Below are 20,909 nucleotides of genomic sequence, written 5' to 3' on the forward strand. Positions count from 1 at the left end.
TGGTAACTATTATTATACGAAAATTTGACAAGCGGTAAGTATTTATCCCAGTTACCACCGAACTCCAAAACACATGCACGAAGCATATCTTCTACTATCTGGATTGTTCTCTCTGTCTGACCATCATTCTGAGGTTGATAAGCGGTACTGAGAGCAACTCGAGATCCTAATTCACGTTGCATACTCGCCTAAAAGTGAGAAGTGAAGCGAGTATCGCGATCGGAAATGATCTTAAGTGGCACACCATGTCTTGCAACAATTTCATCCAAGTATATCTGTGTGTATTTCTCCATTAGAGCCATTTCACGCATAGCGAGAAAATGTGCACTCTTAGTCAGACGGTCGACGATTACCCAAATGCTATCATTCTGTCTAGCAGTCTTTGGCAATTTGGTAATAAAATCCATGGACAGCTCTTCCCACTTCCATACAGGAACACTAAGGCTTTCTGGAGTTCCATAAGGCTTTTGGTGTTCTGTTTTGACTTGTAAGCATACTAAGCATTCCTGTACATATCTTCCAATGTCTCTCTTTAATCCAGGCCACCAATAATCAACTCTTACATCATAGTACATTTTACTTGTGCCAGGATGTATTGATAGCTTAGATTTATGAGCTTCATCTAAAATCTTCTATCTTAATCCACCAATATTTGGAATCCATAGCTGATTCTTAAATACTTTTAATCCTCGTGGATCATGAAGTAAAACATCAGCATAATGTAGCATTCCTTCCTTCTTTACATTTTCTGGCTTTAAGGCTTCAACTTGCCACTTCTCTAGTTCATCAAGAATGGTGAACTTCACCGTAGTGTGAGTAATAGTATAATACATACTATTACGATAAACTTTCCTGCTAAGTGCATCCGCAACCACATTAGCCTTTCCAGGATGGTACAGGATTACGATAAACTTTCCTGCTCCATGGCTCTTTGTTGTCTCATATTCAGAGTTTGCTAACTGAATATATACTTGAGACTCTTGTGGTCGGTAAATAATTGGCATTTCGTACCAAAAAGGTAATGTCTCCAAAGTTTTAGGGCAAATACTACTGCAGCGAGTTCAAGATCATGGGTGGGATAATTCTTTTCATAATCTTTCAGTTGTCTTGAGGCATAGGCTATTACTTTACCACGCTGCATCAACACACAACCGAGTCCCAATCTTGAAGCATCGCTATATACAGAGAAATCATCATAACCTTCTGGGAGTGATAAGATGGGAGCATGAGTTAAAAGATCTTTTAGAGTTGAGAAAGCTTTTTCTTGATCTTCACCCCATTCGAACTTCACTTCCTTCCGTGTAAGGCTTGTGAGGGGTACGACTATACGAGAAAAGTCTTTAATGAATCTCCGGTAATATCCCGCGAGACCTAAGAAACTACGAATTTAGGAAGCATTACGAGGCACTTCCCAATTTTGAATGGCTTCGATTTTGATGGGATCTACAGATACACCGTTATCGGAAATAATATGGCCGAGAAATTGAACTTGACGGAGCCAAAATTCACATTTCGAGAATTTAGCATAAAGTTTCTCCTTTCAAAGGAGTTCTAAGATTTCACGAATATGAATGGCATGATCGGCTTCAGATTTGGAATAGATTAGAATATCGTCGATGAATACGATGACAGACTTATCGAGCATTGGGCGGCACACTCGATTCATCATATCCATGAATACATCAGGAGCATTTGTCAAACCAAATGGCATGACAAGGAATTCGAAATGCCCATAACGAGTACGGAAAGCAGTCTTCGGTACATCTTGCTCTTGTACTTTCAACTGATGATAGCCAGATCTCAAATCAAATTGTGAGAAATAGCTAACACCCTGAAGTTGATCGAATAAATCATCGATGCGAGGTAGTGGGTACTTGTTCTTGATAGTCACCTTATTCAGCTCGCGATAATCAATGCACATTCGCATCGATCCGTCCTTCTTCTTGACAAACAATACTGGAGCACCCCAGGGAGAGGTACTCGGTCTAATAAAGCCTTTTTCAAGTAATTCTTGCAGTTGGATCATCATTTCTTTCATCTCGGCTGGTGCAAGACGATAAGGAGTCTTTGCGATCGGAGCAGCACCGGGCACAAGGTCAATTCAAAATTCTACTTGTCTGTCCGGAGGAAGTCCAAGCAGAGCATCGGGGAAAACATCGGGATATTCGTTAACAATGGGAATATCATTTACAGTTTTATTCTCCTTTCTTGAGATGTCAATTGTATAGGCCAGATAGATAGGACAACCTTTCGATATGAATTAACGAGCTTTGAGGAAAGAGATTATTTTTAAGATTCTTTGTTCACCATAGACATGAATAGGATCTTCCCCTTCAATAGGAATGCGTACCATCTTTTTGTAACACAAAAGTTCTGCATGGTTTTTTGATAACCAATCCATGCCGAGAATAATATCGAAATTGGGCAAGGAGATAGGGATTAGGTTAGAAAGAAAATTATAGCCTTCAATTTCTATGACACAATCCCTATAGATTTTATCAGCAAGTAATGATATACTTCTTGCAGTATCTACGTGAAATGGTTGCGCCAGTGCATAGCAAATAGTTTGAAAAGAATGCGCAAATTCATAAGATACGAAAGAATCTGAGGCACCAGAATCAAATAAGATGTGAGCAGGTCTAGAGTTGACAATAAATGTACCCGTCACGACATTTGGTTCCTCACGTGCTTCCTCTGCGGTAATATGGAATGCACGACCCTTAGCTTTTGGCACCTCCTCCTTTTTAGCTGGAGTATTCTTCGGTTGTTGGATAGGGACTTGACTTCTCGCTGGTTGTTGAACAGAAGCTTGACTTCCCGTCACTTGGCTGGTAAGAGTAGGGAAAAAACGCTTCTTGTGGCCTGTAATACCACATGCATAACAAGTCACATCCTTCCTTGGGCAAGCTAGCTTGATATGACCTATTTCTGCACACCCATAACAGACAATGGATTCCTTGTCTATTTTGCATTGACCCGGATGATTCTTTCCAAAAACGCAACATGATGGTGAGTGAATAGAAAAAGATTGTGACCTACCACGGCCACGAAAAGCACTCTGAGATTGTGCTTGCTTGCTAGGATCAGTTCGAATAGATTGAGCTGGTAGAATAGTGGAAGCAGGAGTAGTTCTTTCAATACGTGGATGCTTTGGAATAGTAAGAGTGGCACCACGTATTTCTAAGTCATGCTCACGCCTTCTAGCATACTCAACGGCTTTATCGAATGACAGAACATCCCGGTTGACAACGAAATCATGGATTTCATGTCTTAGTCCCTCCATGAATAACTGAATTTTCTCGTCTTCAGTTGAAATATACTTCGTAGCAAACCTTGCTCTTTGATTAAATTGAGTTTCATACTCATTCACAGTCATTCCTCCTTGTTTAAGCTCGAGGAATTCCTTCTCCAATCTTCTCTTCATATCTAGAGGACAATACTTTTCTAGCACACGAGTCTTGAACAATTCCCAGGATAAGTTCTCCTAGTCACATCCCTAAAGAGCTTCATATGTTGCTTCCCACCAGACTAAAGCTTCTCCAATGAGCATTGCAGAAGCATAAATAGCCTTATCTTTATCATCCACATGAGAAACACAAAATACTTTCTCGGTGTTCTAAATCCAAGTTAGAACAATTATAGGATTAAGGACACCAGAAAACTCTGTAGCACCACTACTCTTGAAATCTTTGAACGAGGGATGCTTCACCTTCCCGCTTGAAGATTCTCCAGTGACTTTCTCTTTTCCTTTATCATCATTCTTTTTGTGTTCTTCGAGAGTTTGTCGAATAACACCGGTAAGTTTACCTAAAATTCGCTCCTCACGAGGAGATACTGGAGTATTCACTTCCTCGGGTTGAGGATCTCCACCGACATCAGGGGTATGGCTACTTACTTGTTCAGCTATTGATCTGAAATACGGAGTAAGATAGTATTTTAGAATATTAGGGTTTACTATTACCTAATACTTTTACTTATGTATTTCCTATGGTTTGTATCCCTATACTTACAATGATTAAGTTCATATATTGAACTTCCTATAGTTTAAGTCTAAATACCAAACCGTGGAATTTAGTTCGCTTAAACTACTGCTCTGATACCATGGTTGAAAGACCCCAACTTTCGTATTTTTGAAAGACCCAAACTTTCATATTTCACATTATCATTACTCCAAAACATGCTATTTGCATATTCATAAAAGCAATATTTTACATTGATATAAAGGATTTACAAACTATTGGATACAAACCTTCTATTACAAAATGTTATATATATTACATAACTACCCAGGATATTGTAATTTATACAAACATAAAAAGTAGTACAAAAGTACTATTACAAACTATTCTACATCTTTCAATAGTATGTAAGCATACTAGTTATTTATCACCTGCAATTGTTAAACATTGATAGGGTAAGCGTTGACACTTAGTGAGTTCAAAAATAGATACAATATAATGTTATGCCATATATATACTTCAATGTGGCAAAAGCAAAGAGGAACAACAAGAAGTATGTGAGATCATGTGACAAGCGTTCGTATCAATCAAAGACATTATTCAAAGATATTCTTTTCAATTCTTGATATACATCAATAAAGCTTTGGCCCAATTGGCATAGAAGACATGCAATTTCTGATTAAAATCTTGTTAGATTTCAGGCTTATAGTCATGTCTAACCATTTGCCAATGCCATAGAATAGAAGTCATTCTCTTACGGAGACATGCTCTACATGGCTAGAGGCTACGTACCAGTACCAATGTGAATCTAAGTTCTTTCACTGATCACATGGTCAAAGGTATTACAATTGCTATAAACATAGCGAATAACACGAGAAAATAACTTAGAATAATAAGACTGAAAAGCACATAGCACATATAACACATAACATACAATTGTTCCTATATATTGAACTCACCTTAAGTTAACCGGGGGTTAAAATAGTAATTTGGATAGCACTTCGGCTTTAAATATGCCTTTCTATGTTGCAAATCGGGAGTTTGTTTGAAAACTAGGCTCTGCGAAGGTAGGGCTTCAAAACTGAAAATATAAAATTTTCGGGCTTCTCGGGGGTCTCGGGACGTGTTTCGGGTGCTAAAATTGATACCGGGGCTTCGGGAAAAGTCAAATCTGTGAAAATATGGAAAAACGGGTTAAAATTGTAAAATTTCAAATTCTAGCTGGGAGGGTTCGCATGTCCTCTATCTATAGGGTGAGAGGCTCGGATCCGAGGGCTAAGAACCGAGCACGTGGATGCTGGAGTGAAGGCCACGAAGCGAGAGGAGGGGAGAAGTGTGCACCTGCAAGCTTCGGACCAATCAGGCGAGGCCACGTCTCGGTGATGCGGCTTAAGCGAAGCTCGGACGTGGCACCGGGTGCGAAGCGGGTAGGCAAGACGTGTTTCGCGTTGGACTGGCCACCAATGCGAGACGTGTCCCCTTCCCGCTGGACCTCGGCCTCGGCGAATCCTCTTGTGACACCTGCTGAGTTCGGATTCGGCCATGTCTCCGGTGACGCTGCTGCTTCGTGCGAAGGTGACGTGGCCGGTACTGTTCATGTGAGTTTTCTCGGTTTTTGGGCCACGAACTTCTAAAACCCATAACTTTCGCATACGAGCTCCGTTTTTGACGTTCTTTATATGCACGCGTAGCTAAAATTACGCTCTACAACTTTCGTTTAGACTTCGTTGGATAATTTTGATCTTAATTTTAATATTATTATTTTTAACAGACCGGGACAGGAAAATCCGATAAAAATTCATAACTTCTTCATCCGACATCCGTTTTCATCAGACTTTTTACCATTGTACTACATATGACGAGACCTTCGATTCTCGTTTAGGATGTATCGGTAAAATATTGCACGATCTAAAATTCGAGTCTTTAGCTGTATACTGCTAAGCTGAAACTTCGAAAAATCATAACTTCCTCATACGAAGTCATATTTTGGCGTTCTTTTTATCGAATTTCTCGATTTAACGAATACTACGACTTTCATTTAGATCACTAAGGCTAAAAAGTAGTTTATCAAAAACTCACTTTTTTACGTCATTCGGCGTCGTGCCGGTTTTATCGCGGATCTTCGGTTGGTCATAACTTCTTCGTTATAACTCGGATTTTGATGAGGTTTTCGCCTACAATTTTCTAAGGAGATTCTCTACAAAATTAAATAATAAAATTTTACTTATTTAAAATTTCGTATTTTCTCTAAATTTCACTATTTGGCTTTTAGTTGAAATCTCATAAGACTTCAAGTATTTTCTGAGTGATTCTAAACATAGTTTTACTTCATTTCTAGTAAAAACCATCTGTTAGAACTCAACACTCAATTTTACATAATATTTCACAATTTTATTCATTACAAAACACGATTTTAAAACGTGTATGTTACACTCAGAAATCTCGATCCAGCCTCCGCTTAACACATTGGATAATTATCTCTAATTAATACTCTACTCATACTCAAATACACCAAAGGTTGTTCTCTCTTTCACTCTAACCCTAGGAATGGGTAAAAGACCATTTTACCCCTCCCTAGTCTCTATCACTCATTTTGACCAAACCCTAAAGTCAACAGAAATTAAACTCGAGTCAACAGTCCAGGTTGACCTAACTCGCCAAGTGCATTCATGCGACTCGTCGACTCCACTCATTTTTGAGCAGTCACGTGAAGGTCTAGCTCGTTGAGTTAACCCCTAACTCATCGAGCTATCTCATGGTCCAACTGATCGGGACAAACCCTAACCTCTCGTCGAGTCAGCTCATCAACTTCACGATTCCATTCAAACTTATTTCGTATTCAAATGATTTCAAGGTAGAAAACCCTCTCACACTCTAGATCTAAGCTCACAAAGCTTGTTTATCATGTAAAGCCACGAGCTTTATGTTCATGCATGGCACTTAGGGCTTGAAATGCCAAGAACATGCTTTATTAGGGGTTTCTCATTCAAGGATCTATTATGGCTGAAGAAAGTAGGGAGCTTTAGACTTTAGGGACCTCATAAGGTCCAGATCTGATGTCCAAATCTATATAGGTGCTCAATACCTTCAAAGTCCCAAAATAAGATAGAAAAGAAGCCCTAAAGTGTAATAACATGAGATTCACCCAAACTAATGAGAAAGGTGTGAAATTTATACCTTTTACAAAAGCTCCTCAATGATTAGCAACAGATCTATCAACCTCTTCTTGTTCCTTGCTTGAAATCCTCCTCTTCTCTTCCAAAAATGCACCAAAATTCTCAATATTAGCTGAACACTTTCTCTAAAGCTCAAGGGGTGATTAGGGTTTCTCTCAGTGAAGGTAAGCAGTTGGGGAGCCGCAAATGAGGCTATAAGTGTCCTTATATAAGCCCCAAACCCGAGGATTTAAGGTTTCATCTCACAGCGCCTACTCGGCGAGTTGACTCTCGGACTCGTCGAGTAGGTCATTAATCCCACGTGGCCGCACCCGACTCTACTCGACTAGTTGTAGCACCAACTCGTCGAGTTGCTCAATAATCCTCAAAAATAAATATGTAAATAATATACCTAGGAATCCGGATGTTACACGATAAAAGAGGGAGTCTTTATTGTATATCTTTTCAATCTTGTTGTTTGTTTTTTTACTAAAGTTTTATTGTTTTGTTGCACCCTTATAATAACTAATAATAAAAGGGTTGGTGATGTAAGCATTAGATAGTCTAGGGTTAAATATGATTACTTATGTAAGATATAAGGGCTAGTGTGTAATATCTCTATGTATAAATATAAGTTCGTTAGACAATGTTCTTTTTTGATCTACTTAATAAAATCTCGTATCCTTAAGTTATTCTCTTGGATATTTCTTTCTCATATATGATAATCGTTCATACTTATTCATCACTTGTAATTGTAATAATGTTTGGTGATTTTTAGTTAATTAAGACGGTATCAAAGAGGTACTAGATAAGGCTAGTAATTATCGACCCGACATGTAAATAAACGGGTTAGGCTTACCTTAAATAGGTTTGCATCATTTTCGAGTTCACCCACGTAACCTGTAAAATAAACAGGTCGTGTTCGAGTTGGTTGGCAAGCTTATGGGTTGATAGACACAGTGGATGAGTGCTTGAATATGTTAGAAGGAACTTCACATGAAAGTCTCCTAATGCTTCCCTTATAACGTTATTAAGATGTAAGAGACGACATACAAACATTTTTTATGTTGCACATATCAATCCATATATGGATTTCCTGAGATGCTAGCACATTTTGGAATTGGAGGAACTGTCCAACAACATTGTGAGGCCAGTATGATACTTGAAGCGATATTGTTGCAAGATTTATGGTTGGTGTCATTGGTTCCTGCTAACGTAGGTATTTTCCCATGAACATCACCTCACTAAACCACCAATATCAATACAATATACATGAGCTTGATATGTATAAACATACATAAAAGATTTGGCCTCCTAAAATAGAATACATAATAATAAATATATATACTAACACCCCCCCCCCCCCCCCCCCCCCGCAGTTGGAACGCCCGCCTAATCTCAAATGTTCAAACTGGACCGAATATCAAGAAACAACAGAGACGGAAGGCCCTTGGTGAAAATATCTGCATATTGAGAGGATGAGGGAACATGAAAAACCCGAATTTGACCCATAACAACTTTATCCCGAACAAAGTGTATGCGAATCTCAATATGCTAGGTTCTCTAATGTTGAACGAGATTGGAAGAGAGATGACATTGTCACAATAAACAATTGTGGCATGCATAGGAGACTGGTGGAGTTCGCGAAGAAGATTTCTAACCCAAAACGTTTCAACAACAACATTAGCAACCCCCCTATATTCAGCTTCAACACTGAATTGACCTCCCTCTCTAAACACCAACATACAATACCAATAACTCTACTTAGATCATTTCCCTATAGTACGCATATTATAATTTGTTTATACTTTTACTTCATAACCTTCTCGTATTATCATGTTATACACATAACTTCTCTTATATTATTATATAAGAGTTTTTTATTTATTTATTTATTTATTTATTTATTTATTTATTTATTTATTTGGAAACCAGAATTACCTGGAACTTATTATATAAGAGTTAAACCACACTTTTATAAATCTTTTTATACATATAATGTGGTGTGAATGATTCAAACATATTCTTGGGTTTACACATACACACCAACACACACACACATGTAAAGACACCAAACACATATACAACACGAAACAAACCTTATTCTCCGTTTTAAGGATTAACATCCAACCAAACTTATAACGCATGATATGGATTGTATTTTACCCATAAAATTTAGTTCAAAATCAGATTTCATGGACCAAAAACATTAAAAGGTTGAGTTATTCGACTCTAGGGATTTTAGGGAAAAACCGAGATGAAAGATATTGTTTTCTTGGTTCTAGACTTCTAACACAAGACCAAGTAAAACTGAGGGAGACAATAATGTTCCTAGCAACCTTAAACATGTCATAAAACATATCCAAGAGCTTCAAAGAAAAAATTGAACTAGTCTTTTACAAAATCCCGAAAATAGAGCGATTACGAAGATTTAAATGCTTTTGGAAGTGATTCTCTTGGTTTCAGCTGCATACGCTTGATCTTAAATGATAAGGGAACCAAAGTACATCTTTATAAGTGATTAACAACGCTTACAACTCGCTAAAACCAACAGCAAAAAGCTCAAAATAGAAAATCCCTCTATAACACGGTTTCTGGCAATCTAGAGACTATCGGAGGCAACTCCGGCCACCATGACATTGGAAAGTGGTTGGTAGGAACACTAGGGACTGAGTGAAGTAGAAAAATACCTTGGAGGTGGTTGGGTTTGAGCTGGAACGTCGTTTCTCCTCCCGAAACCCTAGACGACGACAAACTACACAACTTTCTTTCTATCGATTTAAGGAACGAAAAGGACATGAAGATTGCTTCTTATGGACAAGATTACATGTATAAAGGGAGGGGAATCAATTTTCTTTTAAGAGATCAAACTTTGACACCCTGCTCCTGAGTTGAAGCAAAGAAAAAAAGAGAAGAGAAAAGAAAGTAAGGAGAGAAAAAAAGATAAAAGAAAGGAAAACAAATTTGTCTTTTGTGCTCCCGAGTTGGAGAGAAATGGAAGGAAATTTAAACATTTTATTCTTTCCTTTTAAATCCTCCCAAATCGGAAGAAAAGTTAGGAGAGAAAGTTATTCGTTCATTTCCTTCCACTTCCTTGCTTTAATGAAAACAAACACCCCCGTGATGCGTTGTATACAAGAAAGAAGATGACACCATTTTCGGGACATGACAGTTTTGGTCCCTCGGTTTTGGCAAGCTGACTCAATACATCCTATGCGTAAATTGTTCTACAAAAATGATTTCTGGAAATTATCCCTTTTGGTCCCTGAACATATATATTCTATTAATTTCAATTAAATTGATTTATTATTATTATTATTATTATTATTATTATTATTATTATTAATTTAACTCCTTAACATCTATATCATATCTTTTAATTAATTAATTCACTTGTCAAATCTACAAAATTTAATGTTTGATTATTTAATTATGGGAAAATGACCTTTGAGGGTAATAAAGTGTTCTATAAGTACTCATTTGGTCCCTTATCTTTTTTTTTGTCTTTATTATACCACTGAACTTACTAATCCTGTTCACCAAAACCCTTGATACCGGTTGTTGTAGGTTACTAGTTATGTGGATATTACGTGGCATTATGTGCGATAAACTGGGCTTCTTAATTGCAAAGTTGCAGTATTGCATCGTTCTTGCCCTAGATCGACATGGATGCTTCTTCTTCTTCTTCTTCTTCTTCTATTTCTTCCAAACAAAATGCTGAATTTCAACCTGAAAATCCTTGTTACTGTGGGTTACCATCTCGTGTACGAACTTCACGAACTAAAGACAATCCAGGAAAAAAATTCAGATTGTGCCCTAACTCCATGGTAAAGCAAATGTTTTGTACTTTTCGTTTAATCTTCTTCACGAACCAAATGTTTTTTACTTTTTGTTTAATCATCTTTCTTTAACCAATTTGTTACTTTTTTCAAGAATGAAGGACCAAAATGCAAGTTCTGGGAATGGTTGGAGCCTAAAACCCCTGAAAATGAAGTCAATTCTAGGAAGGACAAAAAAGAACTGTGCAATTTAACCCTCAAAGTTTCTATATTGGAAAACGAGATCAACATTTGTAAGATGAAGATGGAACAAGAAAACTTGGTTGTTAGACAAGAGTTTGAAAAACTCAAATGGAAGTTATTTACTCATAAAGTTGTGATGGTTGTGTTGTTTCTGTTGTTTGTGTTTAAGAACTAATTAGTTTAGCTGTATTCAAAGACTAAATGTAATCCTTAATGTTGTAATTTGTTTGATGTATTAAGACTAAATCTTTTTGATTAATGATAGTTTGATGTTTTGAGTGCTTTCCAAGAAGTATTAATGTGTTTAACAGGTTAGTGAATTGGACATGACGCATGGGTAAAATGGTCCATATTAAAGTTGGCAGTAATTAATTGTTAATGTCTTGATGTGATCCAAGGGTAAAATGGTCTATATTAACCACATTGGATACATCAAACATTTCTTAATGTATTAAGACTAAATATTGGCATTAATTAATTGTTAATGTCTTGATGTGATCCAAGGGTAAAATGGTCCAGATTAAATTTGGCAGTAATCAATTGTTAATGTCTTGATGTGATCCAAGGGTAAAATGGTCTAGATTAAATTTGGAAGTAATCAATTGTTAATGTCTTGATGTGATCCAAGGGTAAAATGGTCCAGATTAAATTTGGCAGTAATCAATTGTTAATGTCTTGATGTGATCCAAGGGTAAAATAGTCCAGATTAACAGCAACAACAACATCAAACATTGCTTAATGTATTAATACTAAATCTACTTGATTTATGATAGATAATATAAGATTAAACAATCTATATGCAAATAACCGTACACCAAAGCATATAGATAAAAGACAAAGTTGTAATATTCCATCAGCATGTGCACTATTACAAAAGTTGTGCCCACAGTTGTCCTAATATGTCAAAAGATGTGCCATGTGCCATGATTCTTAAAGTTTTCCCAATTACATAATTACAAGACTAAAAGTTTTTCTTTCCAAAAAAAATAAAACATAAAATCATTCCAACACCATTGGGTTGTGTCCAGTGCTTCCTTCTTTCTTCAAAACCTTCCTCCTCAACCCTATCTTGGTAATTCTTTCTGAGTATTTTCGTATCCTCTTCCTAGTTGCACCTGGTTGAGCAGGGACATCAACATTTGGATGTGGATCATCTACTTGAACTGGTTCAACATGTGGAGCTGGATCATCAACTGGTTCAACATGTGGTACTTGAACTGGATCCATTGGATCTGCTTGAATTGGTTCAACATTTGGAGCTGGTACTTGAACTGGATCCACTGGATCTGCTTGAACTGGATCCACTTGAATTGGTTCCACTTTACCTGCTATACAAATATGTAGTTAATGAGTTGGATGTTCCATTTAAATTATATTGTTTTAATATCATACCTTTCTCTTTTTTACATTTTTTAGGTTTCTTGTTTTTTGGCCTTGAAGTGGATGCTACATCTGCTGGTCTAGTAGGACATGTTGATCTATTATGGCCCCTTTCTCTACAAATAGTGCATCTATTAACTGAACCTGCTTTTGAGATAGTATGCCTTCTTTTCCCCTTGCTTTCCATCTCAGATTGATCCTTTTTCCTTTTAAGGGTTGGCCTTCCTGGTAACCTTCTTTTTTGAGGAGGCAGTGGCTTCATGTAGGGAGCCTCAGGCCACATGGAACTACCATTAAGTGGGTTAATGGTATGGTTGTAACAAGTCAAGAACATGGTTGTATGGAACCATGGTGCAACATAATCCTCTGCATTCCTGTTGAGGTATGAAATGGCTGCCACTGCATGCACACATGGGATACCTGATACTTGCCAAGATCTACATCCACATGTGTTGTTGTTAAGTTCCACAACATATCCATCATTTCCAATCTTAACCTTATATTTTTGTACCCCAGAAGGTATAATTCCCCAAAATCTGTCCACAAAAATAACAAATTCTATTAATCTACTAGATGACATATTAATACATATAAAATACAAGTTATATCATACCTTTGCTGTTTCTTTAACTTTGATATCTTTAATCTTATAGATGGGCATATTTTTAAATTACCCCAACTTTGTCCCTCTAGCAGCATTCTATACATCCTCTCCATTGCATAAATCCGAATCTCTTCCAACATGGTGAGGAGTGGTCTCTTCCTAGCAAGATCAATAACAGAGTTGAAACTTTCTGATATGCCATTCTCATAAGCATCACAAGCCCTATCCACTTCAAAGAATGCCCTGCACCAACTTTTAGGGTCCCTTTCCATGAGGTGTTCATAAGCTAAAGGGTCAATTGTTTTTATGTAATTCATTTCTGCCTCAAATTTAGGTTGAGTAGTACTTGCAGCAGCTGCCCAAAACAACTTCCTATATTGTTCACCTTTGAATCTTTTCTTGAAGTTAGCATAGATGTGCCTAGCACATTGTCTATGCTCTGCTGCTGGAACTCTTTCTTTGACAGCCTCTACCAATCCCTAAAAGAAACAAGAAATGGATGACATAACAAAAAACATTGAACTCAAACAAAACATAAAAGAAAATATACCTTGTGTTGGTCTGATATGAGGGTCAATCCATGACCAATTCCCATTTCAGTATCATCTAGTAGGAGGTCAAGAAAGCACTTCCATGTTTCCTTATTTTCTACTGCCACCACAGCCCATGCAATAGGGAAGATGTGGTTGTTTGCATCCCTACCCATAGCTGCTAACAGTTGGCCTCTACATATACCCTTTAAAAAACAACTATCTACCCCTATTACCCTCCTACATGCTGCAATCCAACCATCCTTCACACCCTTAAAACAAACATACATTTTAGAAAAGTAAGTGGTGGAATTAGGCATGACATCCACATCTATCTTTACTGTTGAACCAGGATTTGTCCTCATTATTTCTTCACCATAACTCCATACTTTACCATAATGTTCTATCAAGCTACCCTCTATCTCATCCAAAGCATATCTCCTAGCATTTCTACACTGAGTCACACTAACAATCAAGTTAAACTTTGTACTCACTTTGGCTTTCATTTTCCTTATGCTCATTTTGGGGTTCTTCAAAAGTTGATTCTTAAAATGTTTTCCAATCCATTTATATGTTACAATGGAACCAAGTTTGAAGACTCTTGAACAATTATGGTCATCAACTAAGGACTTAATCTGGAAAGACCTTTCACTACTCATCCAGGAAGCCCACAGTCTAAAAGGACAAGAGGGGTTCTTGCTATCTTTACAACATCTCACTAATAACCTGTGACTATCATTTTTCTCATAATAAAGATTGTACCCATTCTTCACTGCATAGTTAGTCAAACAATTTTTCAATTCCATAGGGTTAGAGAATCTCATACCTAGAATTGGCACCATTTTGTCCCATTTCTGGTTCTCATTATGGACAGGGTACACTGGTTTGTCATCCCCATTGTTGGTTTCAACCTCATCAGTTTCAAGCTCATCATTTTTATCCTTAGAAATACCTGACACCCGGTGTAAGAATTCATCACCAACAGTTTTGTCAAGAGAAGGAATGTAACCATCTGCTTCATGCTCATATGGAATATCATTAGAAAGTTGTGACTCTTTATCATCATCCACGTCTGGCTCAGAATAATGCCCTTCATCATCTTCTACTACTTCCATATCAGCCCAATCAAGTACAAGTTCATTTTCGTGGTCTATATACACATTCATTGTTAGACCAACTTCATCACTATAACCCGTTTCAATAAACTCATAGTAGTCAGCATCATTCCCAATTCTCCTAATACCCTCTGCCAATGGTTCATTTTTAGTGCAATAATATACATTATCGCAACTGCCTTCAATCAACTTTTCAATGAACAACTTAAAATCTTTGAGATCCATTCCACCAAAATCAACATTAGCGATTGAAACAACAACAGAGTTCAAGTACACTAATGGTTTTGGTGCAAATAAACCATTATAATGTACATAAACTGTCAAATACTTACGGAGTTTGGAATCGGAGGCCATCTTCTTCACCGTAACACTCGCATTCACCACTTCTCTTCAATTTCGTAACTATATTCTTCGATTAAACCCTAACTGTAAGGAGAATTGGGGGTGAAAGAGTAATGCGTTTGCAACGTGGTCTAGGTCCACGTAATACGACATGCCATCTCTACTTAAATGAGATAACCGGCATAACAGGTGATAACCGGTATCGAGGGTTTTGGTGAGCAGGATTAGTAAGTTGAGTGGTATAATAAAGACAAAAAAAAGATAAGGGACCAAATGAGTACTTATAGAACACTTTATTACCCTCAAAGGTCATTTTCCCATTTAATTATTCGTTACTATGTATTAGCCCTATTTTAAAATAATTAAATGAAAACGGGACATTACATCTAAACAAGTATTAGCTTATCATAAAGTACACATATTCTATAAATTAATAGTCCATTCACAAACCACATGGACTAAAATTATAATCCACTCTATCTTATATACCAAATTTAATGCAAACTTTGTATAAAATAATTAAGTATCTTCTTAGTTTCTTACATTTGCATAGTGCAATATGTCTTGTATTAGTAGTCTCAAGTTCAAATCCGATGACCCTCCCTCCTTTATAGCATCATTCGCCATCTTTCCAATCTCTTTTGCTTTATTCCTTCTTTGAATCCCTTCAATTCCACATTCCATTACTTTCTCAATAGCCTTCTGAACACCCTCTCTCTTCACTTTCACCCCAAACCTCTCTTCTTCCCCAACATGAACAACAGAATCCACACCCACACTCACTCCAATCCCCAAAACCTGCACCACCAGTTTCTCATTGATAAATTGCTCTGCAAATTGAGGCCATGTGATCATCGGAATACCAGCACACACTGATTCCAGAGTTGAATTCCATCCACAATGAGTCAGGAATCCTCCAATTGAAGGGTGAGACAAAATTAGCACTTGTGGGGCCCAGCCTCTGATGATTAACCCTCGATCTTTAACCCTTTCTTCAAATCCACTTTCTGAAAACCATTCCTCGACTTCTTTCTCTCTAGTATCGGATCTAATCACCCAAATGAATGGGTGGTTTGATGCTTCTAGGGCTAACCCAAGCTCGATTAGTTGTGGGGTGTTAACACGAACAAGACTACCAAAACAAGAATAAACAACGGATTCGGGTTTTTTAGAATCTAACCATTTTAGACATTGGTCTTCGTTGATTGAGCTTAAGTTTCCTCTTTGAGATTTCTCAGAATCATTGTTAAGGGAGAGTGACAATGGCCCGATACACCAGACTTTACCTTTTCTTAATTTCTTGTACTCGTGAACGTATGCTTGTTCTAACTCTTCAAAACTATTGATTACGACTCCGTAAGCTTTCACCTCTGCATCTCTAGCACGTTGACGGAAGGCACTTGTGTCGATGGAGCTGGGATTGAACTCCGGTGGGAGTTGGTTTCTTGTAAGCTCGATCTTGTCAGGTAAACCAGGGACTACGAAGGGTTGTGAGTCAGGCAAATCGTCGAACACCTTCGATACATAGAGATTGTTGTAACAGAGTTCGTTAAAGCAACTCATTCCGTCAAACATGATTCGGGGAATTTGATGCTTATCAGCGAAATCACCTGTCCAAGACATGTACTTATCGGATATGATACAGTTTGGGCGAGGTTTTAGCATCCCGAAACGTTCTTCGAGCTTTTGATGAAGCATGTCAATGGCGGCTAAAAAGTTTGGGATTAAATCCACACTAGGGATCTTATCTGTCATTTCGCATCCTTCAGGTAGTCCAGCCTCAGCTGTCGGAAATGGGAGTTCAAGGAATCGGAAGGGGAGTTCGGCTTTGGTGACACCGTATCGGATGGCGTTGAGGGGTGTGGTAGCGATTGTCACCATTACGTTCGGTTGTTTTGCAAGGAGTTTGGCCATGTCGATCATGGGAATTGTATGGCCAGGACCTATGTGGGGAACCAAAAGAAAGTGGAGGGTTTCGGTAGCCATTGTTGGCGAATTTTGGAGAATCTTGAGGGTGATAAGTTCTTTTACGAGTTTAGTTTCTTGATAGATATAGGAAATGGTATATGGTTTGCGTATTTATAAATAGAAAGTGATCATTTTTTGTGTTGGACAGGATGATTAGCATATGAAATATGAATCTTCCGTGTGTTTTGAAAACTATGAATAGTGAATGAAGATCGTGAGGAGATTTGCTTCCTTGGTCTTTCATGGCGACTCCATGGCCATTTTTAGACTATTCTCAAACGTGACTATTCTCAACACACGTTGTCTCGTACTCTTAGGTTCACTTGAGAACAAATATGTTCTCATGTAATTGAAAAGGTAAAAAATTTATTTTTACATCAACCAAAACAATCATTGAATCATTTCAAAAGATAATCAGAGTGTCAGGGGTGGAACTTCAACGTTTGATTCGGAAGGTCGAAAATATAATATGTATAAAACTTGGTAAGCAGGGGGGCCACAACAAAAATTTTATATTTTTGAGGCCTAAAATGTATAAAATGAAACTATAAGGACTATTTATAAACAAAAAATCAAAGTAACTCATAAAATAGATAGTGCGGAAATCTTCAAGGATTGCAGTGCGATCTAATTGGATCCTTCTATTTGGAACCAGAAGTACCTAACTTCTGAAACATTTAAACTTAAAATCTTAAAAACAAAACTTAGAGAGTTCTCACAATACCACATAACCATCTGGGCCCCGCCCACAAACATAACAGGCCCTGCCTTACATGTATCACGGGCCCCGCCAAACATACATAACAAGCCCCACCTACAAACATAATGGGCCCTGTCCAACATATATAAAAGAGTCACAAAGACAGTCTAGCATTTTACATAATAGTTAGAAGACTCGCCACACTAACGTAGTCAAAAGCACCAATACTCTCATAATGGTAAGCTGGTGCTGCACAACACCTAATGAAACATTCAAGGTTAAACCTTAGACCACCATCTAAAACTACTCAGTTGACCAAAAGCCAACTAGGTAAAAAAGTCAACGGTCACAACGTTGTGGCTAACTCCTGGCCATGTTGTGGCTACTCTCCGAAAAAAAGTCACGACCAGCTCCGCCATCACGTTGTGGGCAGCAACACGACAAAATAATCGCAAAGACCCCCCAACCCCTCCCCATATCGTGGTTTCTGACTGAAGACAACCTAATTGATTAAGTTATTAATCTGTTAAACCTTTTGCTCAAACTTTCAAGATTGCTTCTTGGGACCCTAAAGGTTCATAAAAATCCAAACTTTATAGACAAGCATGATCCATACATGTCCTTTACTCAACCTAGGTAAAAAAAGGGAAGAAATGGAGTGCAACTCTATGCATGGCACTAAAGCTTCACAAGACTTCAAAACTGAAACATATAAGGCATTTGGGACTCCTAAGACCCATAAAGTTGAAAACTTTAAGGTAACCAATCATTCAACTTTACAAAAAGGACCATAAGTTCTTAAATCCTAAGTCTACAAGAAACCAACCATTAAGATATGAAAATTAAGACTTGTAAAAGTCTACAAGTTGCTCAAATGAAATCCCTAAGCTTGGCAAGAGGTTCCCTTCACCATAAGGTTCTTGTTCTCCCTTCTAAGATCACCAAGAACACCAAAATGAGATTAAATGAGGAATCTATGGGTTAGGGTTTGATTTATGTACTTGGAGGGTAATAGAGGATAAGGGTGGATGAAACCCTAGCCATCTCATCCTTTAAATCGTGTCCTAAACCTGAAAACTTAGGGTTTGTGTATGGGTCATCGCCACGCCATGGCCAATACATGACCACGTCGTAGCAACATAAAATGATCACGACCCAAAATTTTGTTGCCACGCCGTGGCCACCAAAATTCCTCAAGTTTTAAGCATCAAAACTCATACCTTAAAACCGGATGTCATAACTCTCCCCCATTTGAATCAAAGTCGTCCTTCAAATTCGTTGCTTCAAATAACTGAGGGTAGTGCTCTCTAATCTCCTCGTTGGGTTCCTGAGTCCATTCAAAACATTTTTGGTGCTGCTATTTCACTTTGACCAAACGCATCACCTTGTTGCACAATGTCTTCGTCTTTCTGTCAATAATAATTGGTCACTCTATATAATTCAGTATCTCATCAACTTGAATGTCATCCAAGGGTACCATTGCATAATCATAAGCTACATACTTCTGCAACTGGGAAACATGAAATGTGTTATGGATCTGACTAAGCTCCATAGGAAGATCCAATCGATAATCAACCTTGCCCACCCGGGAAATAACCCTATAGGGACTGATGTGTATGGGGCCGAACTTGCACCGATTCCGGAACCGGATGACATTTTTCCATGGTGACACCTTCAGAAGCATGAAATCATCATAACTCTTCGGTTTGGTCTATGTGGTCTGCAATCTATCACGCACTTGCTATATCAACTTCGTAGTCTTAAGCACTACCTCAATGTTCCCAATCACTCGTTGAGTAACATCACCCTAGCAAATTGGTGTCCTACACTTTCTCTTATAAAGCAACTCAAAGGGAGTCATACCAATGTTGGCGTGATAGCTTTTGTTGTAGGAGAACTCAGCTAACAGAAGGTAGGTATCCCAACTCCCATCAAAATCCAACATATATACACGAAGCATATCCTTAAGAGTCTGAATGGTCTGCTCACTCTGACTATCAGTTTATGGGTGGTAAGCAGTACTGAAAACCAATCAAGTACCCAAATCTTTGCGAAACTTCCTCTAGAACCTAGAAGTAAAACGGACATCATGGTCGGGAACAACAGAAACTGCAACTTCATGTTATGCAACCACCTCCTTAATGTAGATATCGACTAACTTCTTGATGGATGAACTCTCCTGAATCGGGATGATGTGGGCGCTCTTGGTCAACCTATCATAAATAACCCATATCGAATCAACCGCACGTGTCGTCCTTGGTAACTTCTGATGGGTTTTGTATACTACAACATCCTATGGTGCACATACAACCCTAAATACGTTGGATCTATGTTTTCACAAATTATACATGCAAATGGTTTCCAAGGCATTAAACCTATGACTAGCATGCATTTGACATAAACCATATAAGATACTAGTTCGGGTAACATACCTTTTATGTAGCTTGAAGGCTTGATGTGTTTGGCCTTAAGAGCTTAGCCCCAATAGTGTGGAAGCCTCAAATGAAGTCACAACACATCATGGACAAAGGATGAAACTTGAGAGAGAAATTCATACACACCAAAACCATCCATGTCCTCCAAGAATACATTAGTTATGTTTTTGGCTATGAAGTAACATATTTATATGTGGAATTCCAAAGGTCATGTATTAACCCAAACCCATGCCCATGGGTGTTATGATCCATGTTTCATATGGCCCAACTCTTTATGTATCCATACATAAACTTGGTCCAACATGGATGATAAGCCCAACACATATAAATATAACTAATTACCATAATTAGACCCCATAGATTTAATTAGTCTCTTTTGATCACTAAATTAATTCCAAATTAATTCTTGATCAATACTAATTAAAACATATGATTTCATATTAATATATTAGAACTTATAATATATTAATAAATCATATATAATATTTTCTCAAGAGTCTATCCTAACAAATTGTCCTGGTGATATGTAACCCAAATAGACCATGCTACTCTCGGGTCGAGTACATACTAATGATAGTTATGGACTTATACATCTAATCCAACATTCTCCCACTTAGATAAGTCTAAAACTATTATTGCAAGTATGACTCCAAAACCTGACTAACAATTGTAGCTCTTAAAAGTTGATATCGAAGTCTG

General features: G+C 37.7%; 1 pseudogene; it reads right to left on the bottom strand.

Moving 5' to 3' along the window:
- Positions 1-15,482: 15,482 nt before the first annotated feature.
- LOC145000590 (UDP-glycosyltransferase 73C6 pseudogene) lies at positions 15,483-17,340 on the bottom strand (annotated as a pseudogene).
- Positions 17,341-20,909: the final 3,569 nt, after the last annotated feature.

Source organism: Lactuca saligna, chromosome 6 (assembly GCF_052625555.1).
Source record: "Lactuca saligna cultivar CGN05327 chromosome 6, ASM5262555v1, whole genome shotgun sequence".
NCBI lineage: Eukaryota > Viridiplantae > Streptophyta > Magnoliopsida > Asterales > Asteraceae > Lactuca > Lactuca saligna.